This window comes from Stegodyphus dumicola, chromosome 5 (genome assembly GCF_044657685.1).
Source record: "Stegodyphus dumicola isolate Sdum_Otavi_A_Nest chromosome 5, ASM4465768v1".
Classification (NCBI taxonomy): domain Eukaryota; kingdom Metazoa; phylum Arthropoda; class Arachnida; order Araneae; family Eresidae; genus Stegodyphus; species Stegodyphus dumicola.
In genome coordinates this window covers 223,349,761-223,369,989 of record NC_140772.1, presented here as the reverse complement: position 1 = coordinate 223,369,989, position 20,229 = coordinate 223,349,761, and the positions used below count along the sequence as shown (strand labels likewise).

Genomic DNA, 20,229 nt, shown 5'->3' with positions numbered 1-20,229 from the left:
AAGGAGCGCGCCTTGCGCCCTCCGATAAGTGTGGCAACCCTAGAGGAGAAATTTCTTACGAGTAGCGAGCAGAGCGAAACAGGCAGGCTGTCGGGGAGTATGCGCGATGTTCCGAAATAAAGCTTAATTTTTATTGTGCACTATGTCTTGTTAATATTTATATTAATGCAGTAAGAACATAATCTGTGATATGGAATTCGAGGATTGGTGGTAAAAGATAACAGGAAAACACCATAATGGTAACCCGGACTGTGTTAAATCGTATGAACAGTTCTCAAGCACTTTCGGTTTTGACTACAAGTCTTCACTCAAGATCTCCAAACCAGAAGTAATGGATTACATCGGTTTTCGTCCTCCGGATCACAGATGACTAGTAATTATAGATCATTTTATAATTCTGTTTTCTACTTATCATTTAATTTCATTTTCTTTAGTAAAATTTTTGCTTTTATTTTGGCTTAAAAACCTTGCACAATGTCTGATGTTTATGCCGTCCAAATTCCGGTTTATAACCGATCAGACCCATCTTTATGGTTTATTATGTGTGAAAGTACCTTTGCTCTTGCCACCCCCAAACCTATCACAGAATCCATTACTAAATATAATTATGTAGTTGCTCATCTTCCTCCAGATATTGCATCAATAGTACGGGATTTACTTATGAAACCAGACCCTATTGATCCATATGCAAAGCTTAAAACTGAGTTAATAAATCGTTCAGGAGAATCTTCTCAGCAAGAAATTCGCCAATTATTATCTGGAGAAGAATTAGGTTCTCGAAAACCTTCCGATTTGCTTAGAAATATGAAACGTCGAGCAGAATCTTTAAATGTTCCTGATAACTTAATGTTAGAATTATTCCTTCAACGTTTGCCTTCGACTGTTCAGTCTATTTTGGCAGCGGTTTCCAATTTAACTGTAGATAAAGCTGCAGAAATTGCCGACAGAATTTTAGAAGTAAATCCAACCCCAGGGACTTGTGCCGTTTCTCGCACAGTCGATCAGTCTCTTGAAGATAAATTATTTAAACAAATAGAAAAATTAAACAAACGTATTGATCGCATTTGTTTTTCTCGTGGTCGCTCGCCAAATCGCGGAGATCGCAATAAGGAAAGAAGCAATTCCAAAAGGAGAGATTATTCTGTTTGCTGGTATCATAGACGTTTTGGGAAAAAGTGTAGAGATGACAAATGTACAAAACCTTGTTCATGGCAGGGAAACGAAACCAGCAAAGAATAGAGGCGACTTATTCTTTGCCTCAAGTTTCACGTCGCCTGTTCGTTCGTGACCGTAGAACAAACCTTTCATTCTTGGTCGATACCGGCTCTGACGTGTCCTTACTTCCAGCAAATAATTCTCAAAAACGGAATTCGTCCCAACAAACACTTTTCGCTGCTAATTCTTCTATTATTCATGTTTATGGTCAAAAAACACTTTCTTTGGATTTCAAATTAAGACGACAGTTTACATGGACTTTTCTTATAGCAAATGTTAGTACACCCATTCTTGGAGCAGATTTTCTCCATTTCTTTGAATTGGTGCCTGATCTCAGAAACAAATGTCTCAAAGATTTAAAAACGCATTTTAAAACCGTCGGTTGCGTGAAAAATGCAAGCATTTATTCAGTAAAAACTGTATTTAGTGATACACCATATCACAAAATTTTAAAAGAATTTCCTTCAGTTACTAGATTACCAGATCCTAACCAACCTGTTAAACATAACACCGTTCATTATATCATAACTAAAGGTCCACCTCTGGTTGCAAAACCTCGTCGGTTAGCTCCAGATCGCTTAAAAATAGCAAAACAAGAATTTCAAACTATGATGCAATTGGGGCATTTGAGACCTTCGAGCAGCAATTATGCATCCCCACTTCACATGGTTCCAAAAAAAGGGAAGTCTGGAATGGAGACCTGTAGGAGATTATCGAGCATTGAACGCTCAAACAATAAAAGACAAATACCCTATTCCATGCTTAGCCGATTTTACTGCTGCATTGCACGGTACTAAAATTTTTAGTCATGTCGACCTGATTAAGGCATACCATCAAATACCACTTAACCCAGCCGACATCCACAAAACCGCCATATGCACATCATTCGGTTTATTTGAAAGTACCCGTATGCAATTCGGCTTATGCAATGCATCCGCGACTTTTCAACGTTTTATAGATGAAGTCACGCGGGATTTAGAAGGTGTTTACCCTTTCGTCGATGACTTGCTCATAGCCTCTAAAGATTCTGAGGAACATTGCAGGCATTTGAAAGCTTTATTTTCCAAACTTCAAGAATATGGACTTTGCATAAATGTTTCAAAATGCACCTTTGGTCAAACGTCTATTGATTTCTTAGGTTTTCACCTTAGTGAAAACGGAATTGAACCTCTTCCTGACAAAGTCAAATGTATTTTAGATTTTCCTCAACCTACCACTCTCACTCAGCTTCGCCGATTTTTAGGCATGTTTAACTTTTATAGATGTTTCATACCTAAAGCAGCACATATTCTTTCTCCTTTAATAAAATTGTTAGAGGGCTATATTAATAAAAAGAAATCTCGTTCTCATGTTCAGGATTCATCCCCACAATTAAATTGGAACGAGAATGCTGAACAAGCCTTTATTGCTGCCAAAAATGCCATTGCTCAGGCTACCCTTTTGAGACACCCTATTCCCGGAGCCCAGCTAAGCATCTGGGTAGATGCCTCAGACGTCGCAATCGGCGGCACATTTATGCAGTTGTCTCAACAAACATGGGAACCTATAGCATTTTTCTCTATGAAACTCAGTAAAAGTCAACAGAAATGGTCCGCGTACGATAGGGAATTATTTTCTATTTATTCTGCAATTAAGAAATTCCGACACATGTTAGAGGGCAGAAATTTTATAATTTATACGGATCAAAAACCGTTAATATATGCTTTTAAACAGAACCCTCATAAATGTTCACCTCGACAATTGCGACATTTAGATTTTATTTCTCAGTACTCTACTGATATTAGGCATGTGCAAGGTTCAAAAAACGTCGTTGCTGACGCTCTTTCAAGAATCGAAATTGATTCCATAACAAAATCTCCATTTTTGGATTTTAAAAAAATTTTCGGAAGCTCAACGGCATGATCCGGAGGTACAAGACCTTCTCAAAAACAACACATCATCTTTGAAACTGGAATTTAAACCGTGCCAATATTCTGATGGTAATATTCTTTGTGACATATCAACAGACATTCCTCGTCCATTTGTTCCGAATTCCTTTCGCAGACTCATCTTTAATCATCTGCATAATCTGTCACATCCAGGAATTGCAGCTACTACGAAGCTTATTTGGTCTCGTTATGTATGGCCCGATATGAAACGTCATATCAAAAATTGGGTGAAATCCTGTGAATCTTGCCAAAAATCGAAAATTACTAGGCATACTAAAGCACCACTGGGCACATTCTCTCTTCCTGATGCACGTTTTTCAGAAATCCATATGGATATCGTCGGACCGTTACCTCCATCAGAAGGCAACGTGTACCTTTTGACTCTAATAGATAGATTCTCCAGATGGCCTGAAGCCATTCCCATCCCGGATATGAAAACGGAAACCATTTGCAGAGCCATCTTCAACTGTTGGATATCTCGTTTTGGCTGCCCATCGATCATAACAACAGACCAAGGTTCTCAAATGAGATCCGCAGTTTTTGCAGAATTCGCGCGCATTTTGGGTACGAACAGAATCACAACAACAGCCTATCATCCAATGTCCAACGGCATTGTTGAACGATTTCATCGACATTTAAAATCTTCTCTCAAGGCTCACGAGACCAATAACTGGACTGAAACACTACCAGTTGTTATGCTTGGTATTCGGACAGCCGTAAAGGAAGATCTACAGTCATCTTGTGCTGAACTGGTGTACGGCACAACTCTCAAGCTGCCTAGTGATATGATAACGTCATCTAAGATATCTCCGTATGACACACAATTTATCACGAATCTTAGGCATAGAATGCAACAATTAAATCCAATAGCAACATCTGCACATTGCCAAGAAAAATGTTACGTAAGTGCTACCTTAAAGTCGTGTACGCATGTATACTTACGTGTCGATCGAGTAAAGCCACCTCTGTGCCAACCATATACAGGTCCGCATAAAGTTCTTTCTAGAACGAACAAAACTTTCACAATTGATGTTAACGGTCTGAAATCTACTGTGTCTATAGACCGTGTGAAACCAGCCTATTTGCTTTCGGACTCTAATTTGCCTGAACTGAAAACAAATAAAGACTTAAAGACAGTTCAGCAGAATAAATCTGCAAACGAACTCTCTAAGACACAAACTGTCACCAGATCGGGAAGACATGTTCACTTCCCTAAGAAACTTGCTTCTTACATAACAATTTAAAACATTTTTTTTAAATTCATATCTTAACATATTTCTTGTTATTTCATGTTTATTATATGTGTCAATACCTTGTTATATATTGAATTGCATTTTGATCTTTTCTAATTTTATATTCTAATTTTGTAATCATGTAAAAATACCCGACAGCACGGATCCTCTAAGATAATTTCATAACCTATGTCGTTCCTTTGAATAGTCATTAAAGGAACTGGGGAGTGTAGTAGCGGAGTGTAGATAGCTTCTGCGGAGAGGACATTACGCTGTGAGGCTTTTAAATAAAATAGCTTTGAGGGTCAGCGCTCCTCTTCTGCAGTGTAACGGGGTACTCTCTATCAAATTTGAAGGCGGAAATGAGAAAAGTCATACTGTTTCCTATATGGTGCTTTTACATCTGTCAAAGCAGCTCGTAGCGAGCCGCTCGTCCGGACGTTTCGACCCGAGTGAACGGACCTGTGGTGATGGCGATAAGGAGCGCGCCTTGCGCCCTCCGATAAGTGTGGCAACCCTAGAGGAGAAATTTCTTACGAGTAGCGAGCAGAGCGAAACAGGCAGGCTGTCGGGGAGTATGCGCGATGTTCCGAAATAAAGCTTAATTTTTATTGTGCACTATGTCTTGTTAATATTTATATTAATGCAGTAAGAACATAATCTGTGATATGGAATTCGAGGATTGGTGGTAAAACATAACAGGAAAACACCATAGACCTGTACTCTGATAGACTGTTTACACCAATCAGAGTGGACTGACAACTCGCCTCCGTTTGTTTACGAAATGGATACCGACGTGGCAGCTGCAGGAAAGAATATGCATAGAACATACATAGATGTTCTTTGGCTGCAGTGCTTGAAGTCTGCAAAGCAGTTTCAAACAAATTAATTTCTGCTCTTGGGATGGGGATAAAAAGGGAAGAAAAGGAAATGGGTACGTGACTGGGTCATATTTTATACAACTTTAAAGGTTATTAAATGAATTATGAGTATCAAATGAACTATTAAATGAATTTCGGACGAGAATGACCAAAGTTATAAAAACATTATTGCATATCAGATACAAGAATTTAAAAGAAACTCAGTTTGAGAGAAGTTATTTAGTCAAGTGTGGTTATTGAAATTTTAATTAACAAAGTTTTTCTATTATATACAGCTGTTTATTTACACCTAATTAATCATTTACAAAATAATGTAAAAGTAATAATGTGTTTTATTATTTATTAATAGAAAGAATATATTTATTCATCCAGAATCCACAGAATCAGTAGCTCTCTGTGCATGTAATTAATTATTCAGAGTTCTGACGAACTGTGTTATTTCTAGAGAAGAATGCAAAATTAACACATGGAATATTTATTCAAAGCTACCATTAACACGACAGAAGCACAACTGCATAATATCTACCTAATTATTCAGAAAATCTCAAATAAATAAGAAGTAGCAAAAAACTTGGGAGCATTACATATATTACCACAGGTAAAAGAATGTATATATCATGACATAGTTCCAACAGGAAGATATTTATCGCAAATTATTACTTTTGGATCCTATTGAAATTGTGTTTCTGGACAACACACGAAGTGATATCAACAAAATTAATAATGGATAAATATAGTGATTATACTTTACTTTTAAAATGCTAAAACGGATAGTTTAAGAAGATTAGAATTCATCTAGCATAATTTGTATAAACCTTAATACACCTTCAGTACTTGCACTCACACATCCAAGCTGAACATGTTTCACATCCAAGCTGAATTGTAACGAATTATAGCTCAGAATGTTTTTATACAAAGCAAGAAATTTAAATATCCCCAATAAAACAGATCTACATATTTTTTCATAATTCCATTTTTATTTTTTATAATATCATATATTTATTGCATCCTCCTGTTGGGATCCTTGTAGAAAAATGAATATAAGTTCACATAATTATAGAAGTATGCAACTTATTAATGAAGCAGTGAAGTGTTCCCTAAAACACTTCATAAGATGCGTATGCATTAAAAAATACCAGGGTTAATCTCGGCATTATAGAACTCACTGTCACGACGTCCCTGCGAACGCTGCTCGGAGTAACTGCCCGAATAGATTTTTCAACAGGTTCAAAGTAGAAACGGAAGCGCTGACTCATCTCCCCTACGTTTCTACTCCCGTCGAAGTGAGCGTTTACATTGTCAAAGTAATCGTAACGAGCGACTCGCTCCAAGCCGCTCTGACAGGCTCGTGCCCAACGACAGGCGCAATCTTGCATTCCTTGCGACGATGAATTTGATGGGCTTGTTCTGATGTTACTGCCAAACAAGTGAGATAAGTTATAACAAGTAGTTTGACATAAAATTTTATTGTTGGAACTAGCGCATTGAAATAAATTTCCGCTAGTTTAAACTAACTTTTTTTTTTCCAATGGCGGTCTCTTGCGTTTATAGGTGTTGGCGATTATTAATGGCGGTGGCCTCTTAATTACGGAGGCATTGTTGGTGGTGAGTTACCATTGTACTGAGTGGGCCACCATTGCCTCTTAGGAAGGGACGGACAAATTACACCCATGCCTTCTCCAGGAGTCGAACCCGGGCCCTTTCGGTATGGTAATCAGAGTCACTAAACACTTTCCCGTCTGGGCTGCTTATACTAATATATTGAGCTGTATGAACTAAATTCGTGCAAGCAATTCTTTACCATATCTTTTTAATTGGAAGAATATCTCTTTCTGCTTTTACTTCACCCTAAAAGCTCTCCAAAGCCCACAAGCTGAAGATGGACGGTGGCGTAACTACTTACAGTTACTTGCAACAAACCAAACACATACAGGCTTATCGAAATAGCATCGGAAGTCTAAACAATGATGTTTTAAAATGAAAGGAAGTCCATTATCACTGTTTCTTTGGGTAAAATTTTAAGGTTCGAGGCTTTATTTTGCATCCATACTTAACTTGCGTGAAATTGTAAAGTTGGTTTCATTTACGGCTAATTTCTGAAGCAATTATCCGTATTACTGGATGAATTATGCGAATCGGCATATCGTCTCCTCATTCTTCGCAAAGGCTAAAATATAAGGTAAGGCATGACTTTTGTTTTTTGAAAAATAAAAGAAACTGTTTAATATCGAGGAAATAAAAAAAAAAGAGGTTTAAAATTTTCAGTTTTTAAGACAATCAGTTCAGGCAGTTTTAATATAACATATCTTGATTTAGAAAGGCGTGTTTCAAAAAATGGAGTTTCTTTGAGTTAACTGTAAGATGAACGATATAAAAATATATATTTTTATAAAAGATATAATTCTCGCTACAGAGTTTATTTTAAATTATAGTTTGAAAAGGATTCAAGCGTAAAGAAAGAGAAAATATAAAAACGATACACCCGTTGATTAAGAAAATCTGAAATAAAAAACATGAAAAGCAATCAGGCAAATTATTTTATTGCTACAAATAAAAATTAGTCACAAATGCTTATCATATTCGCGAAATTTAACCCATTAAAGCCCTCTGAGCTAACTGATAAGACCAACAAAAGTAAAGATAAAGCATCAATAAATCTTAATAACAATTTTAAAATTGTGCTTGTATTGTAGTTATATGATCAGAATGACAGCCTATATAATGTTATCTTTAGAGCCAGCTTACAATTAATCACAAACAAAAGAACAACAAACTTAGAACAAAAATTAATTTGATGGATAAGCGTGTGTGATTTTTTTTTTTTCCACCAAATTTGGCTAGAAATCTTGTTATCTGATACCTGTATAACTGTAACTGGTCTCATCCTTATATGTAATTGTAACTGTATCCGTACCTATACGTAATTGTAACTGCATATGCCTTCCTGCTATTTCCAGAAATCGAAGATACTGAAAATTTCTCGGCGGCCTGAAGGTAGAACTACATAAGCTCGAAGAGAGCATCAGTTCTCCGTCTTTAGCTCAGAGTTGATTTTGGATTATTGAAAGATCTCCGTGCGAACTTCGCTCTTTAGAAGCGTTTTGCATTGCGCTGTGTTTAACGTTCTCAGTAGCTTAAAGTAGTAATTACTGATTGTGTTCTGTCATACTCAGAAGAGCTATTCGAATATATTTGTGAAAAGTTTCAGAACTGTAAAGTTCTTCTTTTGAGAATATAAATTTTATCAAGCTCTCATCGGTTCTATGCGCATTCAATTCATCACGAACACGTACACACATACAAATTTTTGGTGTCAGAAGTGGGATTGAAAACCGGCAACAAGAGCGATGAAAGAGCAACTAAGACAGTTGGTGATAGCCTTTGCCACATTCCATGAAACTATGGAAAAGAACGTCAAATTCGTTAAAAGAGAGATAAAAGCAGTGAAAGAAAATATGCAGTGCGGTTAAGAAAATCTACAAGGAGTGGCAAGTGAGTTTAAAAAGTGAAAAAAACGGGCCAAGAAAAGACTGAAGCAGGTCAAAAGGCAATTAAAAGATAAATTACTGACATAATAGAAAGCACGTTCAAGTCTATAGAAAAAAGAACAGATATGATTGAGTATAAAGTTGAAGAAACTGAAGAAAGAATCCCTGCAGCTATCGCCAAGGAAGTTGACGACTTGAGGAAATCCACAGTGAAAGTTGGACACAATTTTGATGCTTTTAGATTAACACCTATGTCTTAATGACCCCCTCTACAGCTATCCACGGTATGATGGAAAGAGGTCCTAGCAAGGTACAACACTCAGTTCTTTATAGTGGCGGACGCAAATGGACGGGATTCTGAAGATAAGGCTTACCACCTCACGGCTTCTCCGAGATCAGATGCCGCGGATATCCTTCAAACTCTGCTCGAAACCTGTGGGAGGGGGCGTAGACTTCGAAGCTCTATCCGAAGCGTCGGAGTTCGTACTTACAAATTTACTTTTAAATATAAAAGTTATTTTATCATAGATTTATAAGAAACAATTAAATATGCATAAAAAGATAAACTAGTTAACATCTACAAATGTCAGTGAAGACAGCATCTATTTACTTTACAATAGAATCTGTCTGTTTACAGTTGAATTTAGTAATTAATTATATTCACCTGCTGAGAACACTATTCATCGTTACAACAATAAAACTTTTAATAAGAATTAGGATTATATTTTATTGTCTACGATGAAGTAGCAAGGAATATTTATTTCTAATAAGAATATTTTAGACTTTTACTGCCTAATTTTGTTTGCAACATTGTTTTTCGAAATACATTTATTCATTTACAGATACTCTCCATGAATAATATGACGAAAAACAAACATTCAAAATACCTTCATTATTATACACTGCTCTCCAAAAGTTAAGGAACAGCATGTGTTTTTTGTCTAATTTGAGAATGAAGCAACATAGAAATAAGAAGGGCATGTTCACTAAACAATTCTTTAATGAATGCGATATAGAATGTTTCTAAAGTTCAACACAAATATGAATTACAAGAAACACCTGCAATCTTGGGAGAGAAATCCAGTCTTGGAGAAGCAGTATATCACAGTTTTTTGAGGGGAAATGGGTTCTAATAAGGAATGTGTTCACCCCTTGCTGCAATACATTGGTGGCAGTGACGTTCCATGCTGTCAAGTTGTCGGTCGGTGAAATGGGAAGCAATGACCAGACACGGAGTAATTTTTGTTCAAGCTTATCTAACGACCCTTGACGAGGACTTAAAGCAGCAACCTGTCTCTCAAGGTAATCCCAAAGATGCTCTACTGGATTCAGGTCTGGGAATTGAGCTGGCCATTCCATCTGCTCCATATCGCAACCCTCAAGATATTCTTCAACAACCCGAGCTTGGTCGTCCATCAGAAGAAATCCAGGATCAATAGCAGCGGCATATAGGCGAGGATTTCAAATATCAAGGATTTCGTCTCGATATCTCACACCAGTAAAAGTTCCTCCATGGAACACATGCAGGTTAGTATGACCAAAGAGAGGGATCCCAGCCCAAACCTTTATTCCACCATTACTATAACTGTGTCTTTCCACAACGTAGGATTGATTGTATCTGATGCGTTGTTCACTCCAGATCAGCCGATGACCTGAATCACTCTCCAATGTGAACCTGGACTCGTCTGTGAAAAGAAGACACTGTCCATTGTTGACCGGTTCAGGAGATGTGTTCTCTTGCCCTACATAAAAGGGCACCTCTGTGTCCTCGGGTCAAGGGGACACAAACAACTAGTCGTCTTGTATACAGACCTGTACTGTGCAGGCGTCTGCGCACTTTAGTAGCTGATATTCTTGTTCCTGTTGCCACTAAATGATCTGCCATGAACTGAGGCACAGTAATGTTACTCTTCCTTCGGGCCAAAAGAGTTAAATAACTGTAACCCGAGGTGTTGTAACGCTAGGTCTACCTGGAACAAGTCTTCTGAACACAGAATCCTCGGATTCAAACTGATTCCATAGTCGGTGGACCACACTACGAGAGACATTGAGATGACTAGCAGCATCAGCTTCTGATATCCCCATCTCCATCAATCGATCGCTCGCCACCTCAACGAATCGGGAAAACGACTTCTCCTAGACATTGATAGACTCTTCTAGATATTGCCAACGAAATTGTAATAACAACTAAAGATCAACACTCGTGAACAAAAAGGACAATATTTGCATTTTTTCTCCATCTCCTATATAAGTATTCATTTCCATAAAATAAAAGTGGTAGCTATTGGTTTTGCATATATTTTCTTAAACTTCATTACTGTCATGCATATGAACTATAAATTTAAACGTTACTGACATTTTTGTAATGGTGAGCTCCGAAAAACATGCTGTTTCTTAACTTTTGGAGGACAGGAAGTAGTGTGTACTTTACCAGAACTGCACCTAAGTATTTTTTCACAATCAAATTAACTGTACTTCTATATTTTTCTATTTAGCAACGTTAACTATACTAAATCCTACCATAACTGTGATGATATTTATAATTATAACTTTATAAGGTATTTCTCCCGCCTTCTTAGCGAGCCTTCGTGGTGTAGTGGCAACACCTTCTTAAGCATTTTAACTTCCTAAACAAGTGTGTTTAAGAAGGTGTTGGTAGTGTTCTGCACGCTCAGCCCGTAATTGAGAAGTCCACCGTTCGATTCCCAGTATATTTTTGCATATTTTTCATCTTTCCTGCTTCCAAAATACCTAATGGCTCTACAACTTTATGAATTCAGAAAATTAATGTGTGTTGTAATTTATAATTTTTAGATGAATATGCTAAAAAGTACTTTTTAGTAACACTGAAATAAGGTTAAAAGTAATACATTAATATTCAGGCAGTTTGGAATTTAATTTTTCATCCTTTTAACAAAGTAAAATATGTATTAAAATCTGCTTTAATTTAATTTATGTTTATAAGGTATGTTCTTCCTCTTTCCTGCATACCTTCGTGGTGTAAGTGAAAGCACAGTCGACGCGTATGCGTAAGGTCCAGGGTTCGAGTCCCTGTCTGGACACTCCATATTTTGCACGTCTCCTGATACAAAACAAACTTAATGACCTAACATATTCTATAGAGTAGGGTTTCTCAACCAGTGGTACATGTACCACTGGTGGTACGTAAGAGAAAAATAGGTGGTACACAAAGAAGCAAAGTATTTTTAACTATTAAATTCAAATATTAAAACCCCAACATACTGATTGAGTTTTTTCTCTAACACTCTTTATTTATGCGATCTGGGCTTTTTTTCAAAAGTGGTGGTGGTAGTAGTTTGGTACTAAAAAAAAGGGTATCAAAGTACTACTACCACCACCACTCTTGAACTAAAGGTACTAAAGGTTTTCAGTTTTTGTTTAGATATTACGCATTAGTCAAAAGGTTGAGATCCGCTGGAGAGAGAAAATAATGATACCGGACAGTTTCTTCCCCCCCCCCAATGGCCATTTTGCATATTTTTTTATTTAAGTTTTCTGAAGCTTCTTTCACCCTAAAACTAGTAACTGATAGCCTTAAACATTTTGAATGCAGTTTCTGAATTTAGAAATTACTGGACGAAGCATATTTGAGTTATCTTTGAAAGATTCTATAAAAAAACTAGATGCTTTTGATGGAATATCTAAAACATTTTTATTATTTGAATTTTTAAATGTTAAGTTAGAAGATAGTCCTTCTTAAGTACCTACCTAAGCAGGCCTTCGTTAAGGCAGATAGCCCTTGTGTGTTTTTCCAGATTCAAATAACCTAATCTAACCCAACATTTAAAATGCCTAAATCCAATGACATTTTTCGCCACAAGAGAAACTGGAAACTAAGAGTTATTTCTCATAAATTTTGATATTATTTGTGATAATTTTTATTTCTCTTTTCTACTATGGAAAAATATTTTTCTGAAAACTTAAACTGATTAACTGATTTTTGACAATCCGGTTTACTGAACATTATTTCTTTTCATATATTCTTCTAGTATTCATTTTTAAAGCTAAATTTGCACATTTCTCAGGAATATTTTCTCCTATTTCCATTAAGGAAAGAGATAATCCTTCTATCATGTTTGTCTGTTTAGTTGAAAACAACAAAGATTAATAAGAGAGGTACTCTCGTGGAGGACTTTCTAAAGGTTTAAAACGTTCTACATTTAATCTTGCAGCCCAAACCATTCGCTGGCAGTTGATATCAAGTTAGACACTCTATTAAGCTGCTTTATGTATATTTAAAAATTCAGATTGGAAGGCCTTTTTAAATTTATATTTTTATTACAGTATTAAATGCCATGAAAACATACATAAAATTCTAAATTGATTTGATTTAACAGTTTATTAAATTCAACCTATTGTAATGATTTATCATACGATGCTTTATGTAAGTTTGAACTTTATACAAATAGCAACTGGAAAATTTTATACAATACGTGATATTGTTTACAAATCGTTAATAATTAATTTTTTTTTTACATGGTTAATTGATTAAAGAAAAGTACGAAAGCTGTGAGAGCGGTCACGCACATAGAGACATTTTATTCATTTAAAGGTGTTATGTGAAAATAGTGTTTCTATACACATTTCAGAATTCATGGTTAACTATCATAATTTGTTTCTAAAATGCATTTCTAAAATTTTGAAACTAATTTAGAGCTTCACTTAGTCATTCACCTAGGCAAATACCTCATTGACCTTATCCTTGTTCCGGCTCTGTACATTACAATTATTATTTTCACCCTTGCGTCTCATTACTTTATTTAATTAAGGTTTGTTCATTTTATTTATCTGACTTTTAATGATTTTTCTAATGACTGATAATGATTAGTTCTTATAAAGTTCATATCTTTATTTTTGTTCGACGTTTCCCGATGAAATTCGCAGAGCTTCTACACTCTTTCATTTAAAATATTATGCTTCAAGAACACCAATAAATTCAATAAAACATTAGCCATATTCGCGTGGTTCACGGCTCAAGGAACGTTTCCATTATATTAACCATTCCATTATATAACTTTCAATTGTAAATAATCTTTGTAAGTTGAAAATCAAAAAGAATTCTGAAATATGAAACCCCATTACGGTTTCAAGGGATTATGTATTCAACTTCTTGATAGAATTTTGCCGGCTCGATGAGAAAATGATCCGAATAAGCACGTGAGAAGCTCTGGGAGCAATTATCTCGCTAAGAAGAAATAGGATGCGGGGATAAGTAGTTGTTATGTTGGCATGCAGATAAAAAATACGCAAAACAGTTTTATTATCGTTCCAAACTAAATTAGTGGCGCCATCTCTTGAAACAAATAAGAACTAAAGATGTTATCACATACCCAATTAATAATTTTTCTCTGCGATACGTAACAGAAAAAAGAAAAAATAGATCTTTGAACTATTACTGAAAGAAGTAGTCAGACCTCTCAAAACCTAAGTACGCTAAAGGAACGAGAATATCCATGATTATAAAATTTAAGTTTCAGAATCATAACAATAAGACCGTGAAGATAAATCATATAACGGTAACCTTTTACATATAGTCTTCATGCAACTTACAGACATCATATTCGCCATGACAAAATGTACGAAAATACAGTTTGACTACGAGTTTACGAATGAAAAGACTTACTTGTTTACACCTTTCAGAGCTCTTTAATACACAATGAAAGCAGACTTGCCAATTGACCTGCGTAGTAAAATGAGGAAGTTCTCTGCTCGAGCAAATTTTCTTCCCTCAGTATTTCCCACGTGAATCTAAAATCCCTATTTTAATCCCTAACAGTTATTCCGCAATATCATTGCATAGCGTTATTAATTTTTAGGGGAGGGGGGAGAAGGGAGGATAATTTTCAATCATAGAATTTCTTATAATGGATTTTATTGATGGTTTTTGTTTCAACAATATGTACTTTTTTTTGGTCAGTATCATAAACTGCAAAATCCAAGACAAGTGCAGTAATATGTAATTTAAAACAATCATCACTCCACGTAGAGTAATCCACAAATAACCCTGACAACTATTCGTAAATTAAGATTATTTTTTAATGTAAATTTTCAAATTTGAGAACTTCTAAACTTCTGTAGTTCTTATTCAAATGTAAATAAGCTTTTAATGAAGATATTTCTTTCTATAAATTTAGATCATTCATACTTTTATTGATGCTGTTGAATAATAAGCATTCTTTAATTCTTCATGGTAATCCCCAATTCGTTGTTATTCATTTTAATTTGGTCCACAAATTTAGAAAATATTATTATGGGAATTTCATCTCTCAAGCCGGCTAACCTCTGTAACACCATTCTTAACCCCTAATCAATACTTCTACAAATAATTGTTGCAGATTTATATAAGTATTTTTGCTTATTTAACAGTATTTAGATTTACTGTTTTACTTTATATATTTTGGTGGTCTTATATAATGTTTTTATTTATCAATTTAGCGCATTTCATTTAATAATTTTACTGTGCATTTTTATTAATCGAACTTGTTCTATTGTAAATGTTTATTTCCTGTACTGCTTTGTAGATTTGGTAGTTCTAAACCGATTGACCGTTTAATTGTAATGATAACTCGAGAAGAACTCCACTACGCTGGTGTTTTGATGTTTGGTGCATTTAATTATAGACAAAGCACCGGAGGGCTACCTACCTAAAGGGAGGGATGCCTTTGTAGAGGACTTTCTAAGGTAAACTGTCTCGTATACCCTTTACACATCGGGGAAAGCCACGAAAACGCCCATGCAGCCAGCCCGTTTGTGGGATTCAAACTTCAGACTGAACCACCAGTATTCAGCGACTTTACCGCTCGGCCGCTGGTGGGTCCCGTTGCGTTGCAGTCGGTCAGTTCAGAGTTGTATGAATGTACTGAAATCCAGCTCGGTGACTACTTTGCACATGCTAAGGAAAATTTAGCATATCTCTATTGTTCTTTTAGAACTATTTATTTTTTGTTATGATTTCTTTTAATTAAAGTGGCAGTTTTTTCCCGCTCATCTGGCATCGTTATTAAATACATTTCTGCAAACCCATAACATGTAAAAATATATGGGTTAACTGGGGTATTTCTAGCCTCCATGTGGCAGATTTTCTCATTATCATGCCACTCTTCGAAATGTCGCCCTTAAGGGGCGATACTCTTCTTTTTAAAATAACTTTCGTTTTTGATTTAAAATAATAACTGTGCAAAATACACGAATACTATTTTTATTTTGAAAATGAAAATATTAACATAAAGTATTTTAAAACGATAATATGAACTATCAAATACAGTAATTTATTACATTTTTACACCTCTAAATTTAGCAAATTTGTTAATTAAAGACATTTATATCCAATTCACATTCTATTGAAAGTATTGAATTGGAGGGATTGGTGCAGTCATTTTCTAATGTTTTATCATTTATATCCTTGAGGTTTAAAATGTCATATAAATGCTGAATATTTTTGCTGTTCTTTCATAGAATTTAGGGTAATGTTTAGAAAACATTATTTAACCGCCCAGACAGAATAGTGGTTAGGAAAGACTACCGCGGTACCGAACGGCCGGGTTCGAATTCCGGATAAGGCTCTGTCATGGATGTTTGTAAATGCGTATAGTGTCTTTACGGCTCTGTCATGGATGTTTGTAAATGCGTATAGTGTCTTTACGTATGGGGGAACTCTAAACATATGGCGAGCCGAAAATCCCCTCGAGAGATTGGTCGTAGACCCTCGGACCCGTACCCTGAGGAGCTCTACATCAAAACTAGGAGCCGAAATGAGTGAAGTCGTACTATCACCTGTATGGTGCTCAAGACTCTAGCCATAGGCGCTATTTTGCTCTCCTTACCATGATGAATTTCGTGGCTTATTCTGATGTTATTGTCATACAAGTGAGATAAGTCGTAAAAACGCAAATATATTTAAAAAGTTTAATTTAAATTTATTTTCTCTGTTAAAGATTCATCAAAAGCTTCATCATACTCAAACTACACTTTTTCCTTCCTACGCAATTCTGTACTGCATTTAAGATTCTCTGCAATCTCCTTAGCAGTAATTTTCGTCTGATCAATCCAAGCCGTGCATACATATTTTTTCACTTGAGGTAAAGATGTCAATGCACGCCCCTATAGACAATGCAGGATGTCGGCCATTTAAATAAAAAGGTGGGGTAAGAGAAAAGAAAATCGCTCACTCACACACATTTATAAATAGTGTACATACAATAAAAGTTAAATATATCTGTATACTGCGGAAAAAAAAAAAGGGGAGACAGTTCTATATCTCCCATTCTGTTGGGCCGATTGACGAAATTCAAATTGCGTTTTTCGTCTCGAAAGCACGATTTAGGATATGTATTAGATTTATATATAGCATTGTTTTAATATAGGTATTTTGACGCAAAATCGGACTTTTTCTGAAATAACATGCCAATTCTTTTTTTCCATACTTTGATTCTACGACTCAAATTATTCCAAGCTGCCAAGATTTGTAAAAAACACTCGAGTAGTTTTTAGATAATTAGCTCTCAAAATTTAAACTCCTCAACGTTAATTGAATTTGATATAGATTCATTAATCTCTCCCTCTTTTTTTTTTTTTTTTTTTTTTTATTAAATGCACTTCATTTCTTCTCCCAAAATTCGAAATTTAAGCTTAATCCAAATATAATTCACACATTTTTTATGATTTATTTTTAAAATATTTTTTATAAATTTTGAATTATAATCTATAAAATACTTACCAGCATCATAAAGTAGATGTATTTCTAAGCATATCTGCAAAAAATTAGAGCATTTTTATTCAAAATTTCCAAAGACGTACGTGAATTTTTATAGTAGAATGTTTCGAAATTTGGCATATTTGTTATAAGCGATAATAATGTCAAATGTGCTTTATTAAAATTATTTGAAAGTGTGAAAGAAGGACCTTTTTTTCCGCTCATACACACACACACACACACACACACACAAAAAAAAAAAAAAAAAAAAAGAGAGGCGAAGGAAAATTGGTTGCTATAAATTAAAAATTTCGCTAAGTAAATTATTCTTAGCGCAAACTGAAAAAAAATGTACCGAGATAAATTTTTGAATTTCTCAGTAAATTTTGCACCAAATTTTACAAAATTTTATATTTAAGCATAATTTGAGTTGTAGAAATATGGAAAAAAATTGCCATGCCATTTCAGAAAAAGTTCGATTTTCTGTCAAAATACCTATATTACAACAAAGCTCTATATTAATCTAATATATATCGTAAGTCGTGCTTTTCAGACTTGAAAAATGCAAATTGAATTTCGTTAATCGGCCCAATAGAATGGGAGAAACAGAACTGTCCTTTTTAAAATTCCTACTGTTAGCTCACATTCTCCCCATATCTCGTTCAAATTTTCAATCATTAATAAAATACTTTTTATTCATCCACTCAAGTTCAAATAAAATTTTTTAAACTTGCAGTGGATGACACTTGATGTTAATAGTTTTTTCACATATTACAATCAATTCCTACTAAGATATTCCTGTTTATCAGAACTAAAGATATGCTGTTTTATATTTCCTTGTACGAAGTAAAAAGGAAGCATTGTAATCGCGAAAAACTTTGGGTATCGTATTTCAATGAAAATATCCATTTTGACGGCTATCGAATGCAATTCAAGGATTTTTTTGCATGACATCTGCACGTAAGGACAGAATAAAGGACTCCCCCCCCCCCACCAAAAAAAAATTACAAAACTGATTTAAAATGAATTCTGAAGAGAATTTTTCGTGGCGTCTGTGCATAACTCAAATACGACTAACCTTAGAACATTGAAATGTTGTAAGTAGGACTGCTATAACATGTAGATGTGCGCCTCGTATTTTGGTTACAATTGGCCGCACCAAAAGTGTGGCTCAGTGTCTTTATTCTGGTTAAGATTTTTATGCCTTTAGTTAACCTGCATGCAATAATTGTGGAATTATCGGCAATACAGAAGTTTTTTAAGTGCGACTTCTTTTTTATTACAATGGCGGCCCTTTTTGTTTACATTTGCAACTTAGCAAAATAGTGGAATTTGCTGCCAATCTAGAAAAACTAAGCTTCGCAACAACAAAACACCTTCATCTATTATTACGAATTAAATCCTGCTTAATTCATCCTGGAATTTATTCGAGGAAATAAGTGTTTAAGATTTACTTTGTAATTTTAATATAGATATTTTGAGTTTTTATGTATTTTTGCCTTGTTACGAAGTGAGAACTGAATTATTTGAATGAGAAATACTGAATCGTCTGTGAAAAACTGTTTCTTTTTTTTTTTGTTTGTTTAATTTTTATACATCCTTTTAGATTTATTATAGTATTTGAATAGAATGTGTGGCAACAATAAGATAATTCTTCAGATGATATAAATTTTGTGCATTCTGAGTTATAAAATGACAAATGAAATATGCATTTTTTCCTCTCTTGATGCGATCAGACAGATGAATTTAGAATGATATGGGCAGACGCAGAGACAGACACAATATCTTCACTTTCGGGTGTTAAATAAAAAAAACGATCAGGATATGATTAATGAAGTACCTAGTAGGCAGACTGCTTGAATAGTTTACTTAAAGAAAAATACTGATGAACTGCAAGCAGATGCACTTGAAAACCTCCGAGGAAAAGATGTGAATGATAAATACCATGACTAAAGATATGAACAGACAATATAACAAGATGTACCAGCAAAGCCTGAAATTAACAGATTTGGCGCACTTATTGAAAAGAAAGTCGTTCCCACACTTGAGTCGCAAGCAATCAGCACCAGCTCATAATACAAATAATGACAATGAGAATCTTGACGATGAGGAAATGAATAATGACATTTCGAATGCTCTTATGCAAAATCAAGCGAAAACTTATGTGAGAGATTCCTACAAAGAAAATTCCTCCTAGTGTTATCCCGAAGACTGACATTTGCTGGCGGCGTATTAGAAAGAAAATTAAAGAAAAGCTTCAGGTAGGCAAACTCGAAGAAGATGGTTTGAAAATAAAATTCTTTAATGTTGATGATTTTCGTAGGAGAAACTTGAAAAAGAAGAGATTACTTTCCATACTTTCTTGCTAGATCCTAAGAAAAATTTAAAACCAGTAATCAAAGGTTTAACCATTGATACCCTAGAAGATGAATTAAAGGAAGAAATGGAAAGCTATGGTATCAGCACAATTAAATGTCATCAACTCACATGAATGAGGAAAAGAGTTCCTACTCTGCTTCTAGTTTTTTTTTTTTTTTTTTTATGTTCATACTTGCCAACCTATTACACTCAAAAATCAGGAGATTTTTCACAATGTTAAAAAGACTTTTTAAATGATAAAAATATAGTTTTTAATAATGAATTATTTTTAAATAGTAACTAATTCTTAAATGCAAGCAACACAAAAATACCTTACACATAAAAAACATTTTTATTACTTGCATCGTTTAAGGGGGAGAAAGACACTTTAATCCGTTTTCGTACAAATGTTAT

At 34.8% G+C, this 20,229-nt stretch overlaps 1 protein-coding gene across 1 annotated transcript in view; it reads right to left on the bottom strand.

Moving 5' to 3' along the window:
• The window catches only part of LOC146997418 (uncharacterized), a 38,413-nt gene extending 23,905 nt beyond the window's left edge, over positions 1-14,508 (bottom strand). Inside the window, exon 1 of the mRNA XM_085817713.1 lies at positions 14,389-14,508. The gene's annotated coding sequence lies outside the window, so the exon portion shown is untranslated. The remainder of the gene's footprint in view (positions 1-14,388) is intronic.
• Between the last annotated feature and the right edge of the window lie 5,721 nt (positions 14,509-20,229).